General features: G+C 39.1%; 1 long non-coding RNA gene across 1 annotated transcript in view; it reads right to left on the bottom strand.

Annotated features, from left to right (window-relative positions):
• Positions 1-10,064: 10,064 nt before the first annotated feature.
• Positions 10,065-11,809, bottom strand: part of LOC133739951 (uncharacterized) — a 63,661-nt gene continuing 61,916 nt past the window's right edge. Inside the window, exon 3 of the long non-coding RNA XR_009860923.1 lies at positions 10,065-10,371. This is a non-coding gene — a long non-coding RNA (uncharacterized LOC133739951). The remainder of the gene's footprint in view (positions 10,372-11,809) is intronic.

The following is an 11,809-nucleotide window of genomic DNA, read 5'->3' as shown; positions in this document are numbered from 1 at the left end:
TGCGTCACCGTGGGTATTTCGAATCGTACGGTCCTACAAAAAGGAGCAAAAGCTGCAAAAACACAAGCATTTCCAATTACCCCTTTGATTAATGAGAGTTATTAACATATATACAAGTATTGGAATGGGTGTAGATCTCATCTCATTATCAAGAATCGAATTCTGAATATCAAACTAAGAGAGGGTATGAGTTTAGAAATCATTCTCATACCGATTCCTTCCCTTTTCCATTTCCGTTGTCTTTGATTCATGATTTTTTTCATTCTAAGTAAGTAAACGTGTCATGTATTTCCTATGGGAAAGGAAAAGAAATTTCTGACTAGGTTTCATTTCCGCTGTTTGGAAATGATGGGAAAGCAACGAGAAAATATACGTTTGTTGTTGGGAATTTTATGATCTAAAATTAAAATGTATTTTATTTATTTCATCATTTATTTCGTAGGTTATTTCCATTTTTTGTTTATTTCTCTATTTATGGTTTTAACGGTTTTATGTTTGAGAAATTTTAAATACACACTCCTAATCACTTAATATACATTCATATTATTTTATATTTCAAATTAGATTTTGTAGGTATGTTAAATGTCCAAAACAGGCATCTATGCATTAGAAGAAGAAAAAAATAGTCATATTTTCCTTATATTATTATATTTATGTATAAATAGTTAGATAAACACAACAAATTTCTATACATGGCCTCCCAATTTAATACAAGAATAAAGTTAGAAACTATCTAATTTAATTTTTCCTTAAATAAATTGTAATTAAATGAGGTTAGAAACCATAATATTTAGAATTTCAAAATTAATGGCATTAAATTTTTTAAAACATATCGCTTTACTCCCATTTTTTAGTTAATTTCCTTTTTTGTTCTAAGAGTTATGATTAACCAATTTATTTTCTAATATAAAACATCACTGGTGAACAGATTTTGTAATTGTTAATTTGTTTGGCCCCTCTAATGACAACTTTTTAGTTCCGCCACTGTGGAAAAACTACCATTGTGGAGAAACTACTGATATAGTTTTGGTTAAATGTTCAACTCGTAATTTTATACTTGATTAACATGGTGTTTGGTGGATGGGAGCTCAAATAACACAAAACATATTTATATGCATCTATATTTAAAGAGAACAATAATAGATCTTTATGGATTTCTCAATAACTAACACAAGTAATCAATATGGTCATTTACAAAACGTCAATATGCTAGAATATACTAATCATATTAAATAGTAACCTTAATATAGTCAAAAATTAGGATATTTCATGATTTTTTAGATTAAGGATATTTTAGGTACTTTGGGTTGTGTATTTAGTAAAATATTAGAATGAGAAATTAAATGAGTGGTGTATTAAGTATGGAGAGTGTATTAAGTAATTAGGGGTGTGTATTTAAAACTTCTCTTTATGTTTTAAATATATGATTATTATTTGACCGTTATATGGTTAATGAGGCTATCGATGGTCATGGTAAGTGTGGCCTATATAAGGGTACATGGCTAGAGTTGGAAGGCATATGGTTGGAAGACGGATGGTTGGATTACATATCGATGTGGTCGAACGGACATGTGTGAGATTATTTGTGGGATCAGTTGGGTTAGTGAGAATAAAAATCTATTGCTGAGGTAAGTGAGATAATTTTTGCTCATTTTGGTACTTTGGATTAAGGACCCTATTTCTTTTTCTTTCATATCTAAAATGATGATGCTCTGGTGATAAGTATTAATTTTCTCTCACTATTAAAATCTAAGTGAGTTATGTAATACCCCGAAAATTCATTATTAATTTCTTGGAATTTTTTGGGAATTAATAAAGTGTTAATTTGTACGATTTCGTGGTTCGAGGGTGGAGTGGAATTATTTTCAGACGAATAATTATTCGAAATGCACGTTTTAGGGGGTTACGAAGTTTGACTTTTTATACGTTTCGATTTTGGAAAAGCTTCCTTCACGAAAGTCGTAGAGCGCATCGATACGAGTTCGTGGACATGCGGAACGCGAAAATCGGAGTTCGTATGAAGAAGTTATGGCTTTCGGAAAAAGTTTCCATTTTGGTTAAATAGCAAAAATCCGATTTTTTTTTCAGAAAAACCGAAAATTTCCAAAAAGGGAAATTTTCTCCCCCGACCTCAGTTCCGCCCAGCCGACTTCGGCGGCTCGTTTCTCCGCCGTCCGGCCACCAATCGGTGTGCCGTTTGTTTCTATTTCTTCGCCTCAGTCCTATATATCACCCTGTGAAATTTCACGAAGTGGGTAGACCTGTGCACGACGCTACAAGGCCGAGAAGTTGCACGGTGAAGCTGCAAATCGCCTCAAATTGCCAGCCTTGGTTCTCTCAGCTCCGGCCACTATAGCTCGAGATCCTTGAGGCCTTTTCTAGCCCAGAAGACGTAGAAGCTATACCCAAGAAGGCTTGCAGCGATTCGATCTATGGTGATCATGTCACACCCCGAATTCTGAATTTAAGTAATTCATATTCGAAGCATGAACCTCAAATACCCTGTTTATAATCTCAGAATTTCTTTCTCAAAATCAACTGCACATTACACCTTTGATATTACATAAACCAAATCCTCAAGCTACTTATTACAGCACACTCTCACCAAATCAAATAGTAAAACTCAAATGAGTATAATTCTCCTCACAAAACAATTGCTGTAAATCTAATACTAATACTCTAAACCGCACGATCACTGCCCTGATTCTCCTGACCTGTAAGACTACCCGCTACACAATTTGAATAGTGTACCGGGAGTTGCAACAACACAAAACCCGGTGAGCTTTTGACAGCCCGTATGAGTAAACAAGAAAGAACTGTTTATTTATTCAATTATATTTATTATAACTCAAGTAAACAATCAACACACTCACAAGGTAACTCCAAAAATCACAGAAACATATAAGTATATTCTCGATGCTTTCTTTTAAAACTCAACATTTGACTGATCACAACCAACAAATATTGCAACATTAATATGTGAAATAACATTATAGCATAGCATGCTTGATTCTCTTTTCACTAACACCTTCACATATTAACAATATATCACAAATAGGTATTTGATCAAAACCATATAAGTACACTTTTCATTTTAGTGAATTTTCGGATTAACTGGTAACAAATCATAAATACAAGTGCTAGGGTCCAACGTACTATACCCAAAGCACGAGTAAGCCAGGTTGACTGGTAACAAATCACAAATCCACGTACTAGGGTCCAACGTACTATACCCAAAGTACGGGAAAGCCGCAGCATACTAGGGTCCAACGTACTATACCCAAGTATGTATACTCAAAGTAAGCAACCTTCCTAAGAGTATAATAGTGCACTATCTGTAGGGACTAGGGCCCAAGGCTAACTTCCACATAACACCAAAACACATTTACCAGTAATTCACTTAAGCACGGGGTAGTAGATAACACCCGACTTCACAATTGTACTTCTCAGACATAATCAAAATCACCAAAATACAATCTTTATGATTTATAGATCGTATATATGTATATGTACATCCACATAAAGAGACATATTATTTCAAGACAAATCTTTATTTCTTAAAATAATTTCCACATATTCACCATTGGGCATATAAAATAGCTTTCACACCACATGATCAACATTTCATTATTCAACAATTAAATGTGAGATTAATAGCTTGAATAATATCCAAATCCATTCTCAATCATTTCATCACACCAATCACACGTCAACCAATATATATATTCCACGTAAATATATATATACGTAATCATCCGCTCAGGGATGACCACTAATACCAACTATAGTTCAAGCATAAAAACCGTGAAATTCATTTGTATAAATGAAATCATTTTACTTACCTATGGACCGTAGTTGATCAAGTCCATATGATTTAAAACAAATATTTATTCCACAAATATTTTCACACAATTGCGATAAAAATAAAGTAATTAAATTTATTCGGTTCGTAATATGAACCACGTGAGGTTTACTCACCTCTAATCCAGCTGCGTCTTCTTAACAGCTAAAACAACAATTTTCCCGAATTGTCCGCCAAATCAATCCGTCGATAACCTAATCCAATAATGATCTTAACTTAGCCAACAACTCATAAATGTAATTAAACGACGATCCAACGCTCAGATTCAAATTAAACGATGATCCAACGGTCGGATCTGAATTTAATGATGATCCAACGGTCGGATCCTCACGGATCGCCTTTAGGATCATCCTCCAAAATTATCACGAAGATCCAACGGTCAGACCTTCCTGAATCGCCTTTACTAACATCTCCACAAAATTATACGAAAATCCGACGGTCGGATTCTCACGAATCGCCTTCCGAATTACTATTTCTCAATTATACGAAGATCCAACGGTCGGATCTTCGCCCGTGACCTCACAAAGTCACCGGGACAGTCATACGATCAACATATTAAAATTTGAAGTAAAACCGATGGTCTGATCTTCGCAGATCGTAAACCGAAGATAAAACGTAAAAACCGTAAATAGTAACGTAAAAACGTAAATCCACTATTTATCAACTTTTTCTAACATGACCAAGTTATATATCAAAACGCTCGTATGGATGCATAGATCATCGCCTAGATAATGAAAACTCGAAATATGGTCTGATACGCCGCCACAAGCGGTGGTCAGTGGGCGGTCAACGCGGCGGTCAACTCCGGTCAACCACCTCCGATGGCAAAGTGACCAACTACAAACTGGTTCAAAATGAAAGGGTGATCGACTTCCATACCTGGAGCTAAGCCTGGTTCGGCCTAGATCGTCCTAGATCAAGCGTTGAAGTTGGATTAATCCGGAGCGTCTGATCTGATTCCAGATTGAATCAGAGCCGTCGAAAAAAGTCAAACCTTGATCAAGCGCTCTACACCCAAAATCGTCATGCAAGGCTTATATGGGGATGATCAGGGGGAGGAGGAGATCACGAAAATGGGGAGGATCGGCCCGTGCAACGCCGGCACGGCCAAGATTCGATCGGGTCAAAAGCTAGGCTCGGGGGGGGCTTCGATCCACGTCTGGGGGCAGCGGCGGTGCAAGGGGAGGCCACCAGGCGGCTGGGCGTGGCACGGCGAGTCCGGAGAGGGCCGGGTCGTGGCCGGAGGACGCCGGGAAGTGCCCTTTCCGGCCGGGTCGGGTCGGCGGAAACCCGGCGGGTCTGAGGCCGAGAGAGAGAGAGAATCGCTGGAATGGGGGACTGTTCAGCAAAATAGATTTTATTTCGTCCTTAATGAAAAAAAAAATCCGAAAACTTCATATTTATAGAAAATTCCCAATTTTCAAAAATTCATAACTTATTCATACGAACTCCGAATATTGCGTTCCACATATGCACGAGATCGTATCGATGAGCTCTACAACTTTCATGAAGGAAGTTTTCCCAAATTTTGAACGTATAAAAAGTCAACTTTGTTGACCCCCTAAAAAACGTTCGTTTTCGAAAATAAAATCGTTCGAACTAATTCCACAACTTCTCCAAGCTCCGTATTCGCTCCTACTATCGTAAAATCATTTCTAAAAATCCACGGAATTTAATTTGGATTTTCCGGGGTATTACAGTCTACCCTCCTTAAAGAAATTTCGTCCCGAAATTTAAGCGCACTACCTATCGATCAGGTAAGGCTAGCTCGTTCAAAAATTTAGTCCACACTCTCATGTATTGTAAGAATTGGAAACGAGACCTTCATTTCATCTCAAACAACCTACCACTCACAACAACACTCCAGAACAAGAAAGCATAGGCTTGAGTTTAACTACAAACATTAGCCAAACTCAAACGCACAAAATAATGTGCAGAAAACAATGCTTCAGTAAATCAAGAATTTATAAAATTCAAACACCTTCACAACGTCTTCTTATTCATTATGGGCCACTTGGGCCTACTTGTGGGCTCTAGGAGAGTCCACCAGCACGCGTTCACTCCCTGTGATGATGACTTGGGCTTTCTCAATCCTTGGGCTAAGCACTAGGGCTGACCATTTGGGCTTGAAGAAATCGGACCAGCTGCAATTTGAATCAGCAAGAACCAATTTGGGCTGAAAACTCGGCCCACCGACTTTCGGCTCGGCTACGGTATGAAGTTGTACATACCGTATATATATATGTCCGTATATCGAGTATATACGAGATCCAAAAATATTTGTAGGAGGTAAGGTTCGAAATCCTAACCTGCTGCGAGAAAGCTCTGCTCCCAACCACTGGAGCACAAGCTGTCCTTATTATATTATGTACAAATATAAAACTTATTATGTCATAAGCGAACATAATCAAAAATAAAAGAGGGGCAAGGTTCGAACCTCAGACCTCTTGTACAAGAACTTCTCTCTCAGCCACTAGAGCACCAGCTGCTCTCGCTGCTGTCCTTATATTTCTTTTATTTATTCTATTATAAGCAATAGAATAAAAACAAACCGTCGGCACACTCCACGTGCTACGACTCGTCTCTTCCGTGATTTATGAAAATCAGATCACTTTCGGCTAAAGTTGTCTGCCACAGCTCCTCGAGATTCGTTCTGTCCCTTACGCGCTCTCCACGCGCCAACAACTTTTCCGTGTTTTAGGGCGACTTTAATCCAACGCGTAGTTTGAATCTCTGAGATCGTCCATCCAACGGTAGAGATTTGCACGCCTTGTTCCTTAAATAGGTGCATTCTGGGGAAGAGACTGTTCACACCAAAGAAAAGAAAATTTCTCCAGAGTTTTAGCCATTCTCTCTCAATTCTCTTCTTCTATCCGATAAACTCAAATCCCCAACACCATTTCATCAACTTCAATCCTTCTAACAGCAATCTCTTTCAAACACTCATCATCATCGTTCTTCAATTGTCACATTCTCTCAACCCTATCTTGTGCTTTATATAAACCTCATTTTGTCTCCTTCAGATTTTACTCGGTTTTGTCTAAGCGTGTAGTTTCAAATTTCTTCTCCTTCATCATGGTTCGAACCAAGGTTACCGCTCGCATGGGCGTCAATCAACGCCGCATTCTCTCTCTGGAAGAAGAAGGTCGTCAAGCGGCCACTCGCGCTGGCCTCACTCGTCCTGGGGACCATCGTCCTACACGTGAGCGTAGCCGCAGTCCCCCTCCTCTACCTCGACGCTCTCCTAGACTGCATCCTAGCGAGTCCTCTTCCTCCCGAGCTGCTCGTGCTCCTCGGCCTGTGGCCACCCTGGAGAGCTTGTCTGACTCGATTGATGCTCTGCGCTCCTCTCTCCGTGATGATATTATGGTGACGGATTGGCGAGTCACATGCATGATCGATTACATCTCTGACATGAACATCTCTTTGATTCGCTGTCACACCGCAATGGACAAGCTTGCTCAGGAAGTCAACAACATGCAGTGTCATCCTCCTGGGTTTCCTTGCAAGGACGTTGCTGCGTCACTCCACAAGGACACTCCTCCTGAGGCTGAAAACAGCAAAAGGGCTGCCACTCGCCCGCGCACCGCTCCTCATGTTCCTTGGGAAGATCTTGACTCAACCAGTAGTGACTCGCAGGACAGTGAAGAGGTCGATGATCAGATCACCAAACTCATGGAGGAGATTGCTGAGCTTTCCCAATCAAAGGGGAAGAAGTAAAAACAATTCATCTTCTAGTTATTGTATTTCTTTGTCTGCATTTTAACTTTCATTGGACAATAACTTTATTTTGCTTCTGGTTTGTAATAAGACTGATTGAATGTGGTAGTCTTTTCTTTAAAAACAGACCAACAATGACACCATGGATCGAACCTTGGTCACCCATTGCTCTTTCAAAACCTTAGCCAATTATGCTGCACACATCTTTCATAATTGGCATCCTCCTATGAAGAGCTTAGAGTATTAACTCTATTGCCCCAGCACTAATTAAAGTGGTAAAAGACTCATCCTAAAATTAATAAGATTGAATGTATGTTGATACTTTTCCAAAATCACAACAAACACTCAAATAATTTCGAACACAACAAGGTAGTATTGCACACACAAACAAAGTTATAAAAGATTCATTTGTGAAACAATAAAAGATGCATCATGCAACATACTACATAGAACAACACTTTTTCAAAAGAAGTCACACGCAAAAGTCTACTATAGACATCAAGCACAGCCTGTCACAACACACCAAGGAATTAGGTTCTCCCGTATCACACTTCGCTTTAGTAAGAAAAGTCTTAAGGCTAATAAGGCACCTTTATTCCTCACACCTTGCTAAAATTAGCATCCATTTGTCTCATAATCTCTCACACTCCTATCATATTGAGTTGTAAGATCAATTCTCTTTCCAACTACTCCTAGCTCCTAAATCCTCAACACTTTTCACCATTTCAACCTAAGAATAGAATTCATCACATCAACCACTAATGGAACAGGCAGCTCAACCTCTAATGCCTACACCTCATCCTCAATTGTCTCCATAGAAAGATCACGTTCCTACACCAGACTAGGCCTCTACCAAAGGGTCTACTTCAATCCTTAGTTATGCTTCCCAATTTGTCCATTACTTCGGAAGCATAGCAAAAATTGTTTAAAACTTGTATAACACTCAAACATAGCATCAGTCAATACAAGTACCTAATAACCAATATACTAACACACCAAGGGTATTTCATAACTCCTAATACGACCAAACGTCCTAGATGACTCCTAACACTCTTACATACCAATGACTTGATCAATACTGAAGAGCACACGATGGGGATCCGCTGCAGACGGGCCATCACTCGGAAAGTATTGACAAATCATTAAGTATGCACCTCACGCTCTGATACCAATCTGTCACACCCCGAATTCTGAATTTAAGTAATTCATATTCGAAGCATGAACCTCAAATACCCTGTTTATAATCTCAGAATTTCTTTCTCAAAATCAACTGCACATTACACCTTTGATATTACATAAACCAAATCCTCAAGCTACTTATTACAGCACACTCTCACCAAATCAAATAGTAAAACTCAAATGAGTATAATTCTCCTCACAAAACAATTGCTGTAAATCTAATACTAATACTCTAAACCGCACGATCACTGCCCTGATTCTCCTGACCTGTAAGACTACCCGCTACACAATTTGAATAGTGTACCGGGAGTTGCAACAACACAAAACCCGGTGAGCTTTTGACAGCCCGTATGAGTAAACAAGAAAGAACTGTTTATTTATTCAATTATATTTATTATAACTCAAGTAAACAATCAACACACTCACAAGGTAACTCCAAAAATCACAGAAACATATAAGTATATTCTCGATGCTTTCTTTTAAAACTCAACATTTGACTGATCACAACCAACAAATATTGCAACATTAATATGTGAAATAACATTATAGCATAGCATGCTTGATTCTCTTTTCACTAACACCTTCACATATTAACAATATATCACAAATAGGTATTTGATCAAAACCATATAAGTACACTTTTCATTTTAGTGAATTTTCGGATTAACTGGTAACAAATCATAAATACAAGTGCTAGGGTCCAACGTACTATACCCAAAGCACGAGTAAGCCAGGTTGACTGGTAACAAATCACAAATCCACGTACTAGGGTCCAACGTACTATACCCAAAGTACGGGAAAGCCGCAGCATACTAGGGTCCAACGTACTATACCCAAGTATGTATACTCAAAGTAAGCAACCTTCCTAAGAGTATAATAGTGCACTATCTGTAGGGACTAGGGCCCAAGGCTAACTTCCACATAACACCAAAACACATTTACCAGTAATTCACTTAAGCACGGGGTAGTAGATAACACCCGACTTCACAATTGTACTTCTCAGACATAATCAAAATCACCAAAATACAATCTTTATGATTTATAGATCGTATATATGTATATGTACATCCACATAAAGAGACATATTATTTCAAGACAAATCTTTATTTCTTAAAATAATTTCCACATATTCACCATTGGGCATATAAAATAGCTTTCACACCACATGATCAACATTTCATTATTCAACAATTAAATGTGAGATTAATAGCTTGAATAATATCCAAATCCATTCTCAATCATTTCATCACAACCAATCACACGTCAACCAATATATATATTCCACGTAAATATATATATACGTAATCATCCGCTCAGGGATGACCACTAATACCAACTATAGTTCAAGCATAAAAACCGTGAAATTCATTTGTATAAATGAAATCATTTTACTTACCTATGGACCGTAGTTGATCAAGTCCATATGATTTAAAACAAATATTTATTCCACAAATATTTTCACACAATTGCGATAAAAATAAAGTAATTAAATTTATTCGGTTCGTAATATGAACCACGTGAGGTTTACTCACCTCTAATCCAGCTGCGTCTTCTTAACAGCTAAAACAACAATTTTCCCGAATTGTCCGCCAAATCAATCCGTCGATAACCTAATCCAATAATGATCTTAACTTAGCCAACAACTCATAAATGTAATTAAACGACGATCCAACGCTCAGATTCAAATTAAACGATGATCCAACGGTCGGATCTGAATTTAATGATGATCCAACGGTCGGATCCTCACGGATCGCCTTTAGGATCATCCTCCAAAATTATCACGAAGATCCAACGGTCAGACCTTCCTGAATCGCCTTTACTAACATCTCCACAAAATTATACGAAAATCCGACGGTCGGATTCTCACGAATCGCCTTCCGAATTACTATTTCTCAATTATACGAAGATCCAACGGTCGGATCTTCGCCCGTGACCTCACAAAGTCACCGGGACAGTCATACGATCAACATATTAAAATTTGAAGTAAAACCGATGGTCTGATCTTCGCAGATCGTAAACCGAAGATAAAACGTAAAAACCGTAAATAGTAACGTAAAAACGTAAATCCACTATTTATCAACTTTTTCTAACATGACCAAGTTATATATCAAAACGCTCGTATGGATGCATAGATCATCGCCTAGATAATGAAAACTCGAAATATGGTCTGATACGCCGCCACAAGCGGTGGTCAGTGGGCGGTCAACGCGGCGGTCAACTCCGGTCAACCACCTCCGATGGCAAAGTGACCAACTACAAACTGGTTCAAAATGAAAGGGTGATCGACTTCCATACCTGGAGCTAAGCCTGGTTCGGCCTAGATCGTCCTAGATCAAGCGTTGAAGTTGGATTAATCCGGAGCGTCTGATCTGATTCCAGATTGAATCAGAGCCGTCGAAAAAAGTCAAACCTTGATCAAGCGCTCTACACCCAAAATCGTCATGCAAGGCTTATATGGGGATGATCAGGGGGAGGAGGAGATCACGAAAATGGGGAGGATCGGCCCGTGCAACGCCGGCACGGCCAAGATTCGATCGGGTCAAAAGCTAGGCTCGGGGGGGGCTTCGATCCACGTCTGGGGGCAGCGGCGGTGCAAGGGGAGGCCACCAGGCGGCTGGGCGTGGCACGGCGAGTCCGGAGAGGGCCGGGTCGTGGCCGGAGGACGCCGGGAAGTGCCCTTTCCGGCCGGGTCGGGTCGGCGGAAACCCGGCGGGTCTGAGGCCGAGAGAGAGAGAGAATCGCTGGAATGGGGGACTGTTCAGCAAAATAGATTTTATTTCGTCCTTAATGAAAAAAAAAATCCGAAAACTTCATATTTATAGAAAATTCCCAATTTTCAAAAATTCATAACTTATTCATACGAACTCCGAATATTGCGTTCCACATATGCACGAGATCGTATCGATGAGCTCTACAACTTTCATGAAGGAAGTTTTCCCAAATTTTGAACGTATAAAAAGTCAACTTTGTTGACCCCCTAAAAAACGTTCGTTTTCGAAAATAAAATCGTTCGAACTAATTCCACAACTTCTCCAAGCTCCGTATTCG

Source organism: Rosa rugosa, chromosome 3 (genome assembly GCF_958449725.1).
Source record: "Rosa rugosa chromosome 3, drRosRugo1.1, whole genome shotgun sequence".
NCBI lineage: Eukaryota > Viridiplantae > Streptophyta > Magnoliopsida > Rosales > Rosaceae > Rosa > Rosa rugosa.
The sequence above is the reverse complement of the archived record's forward strand: the minus strand, read 5'-3'. Positions and strand labels throughout refer to the sequence as shown.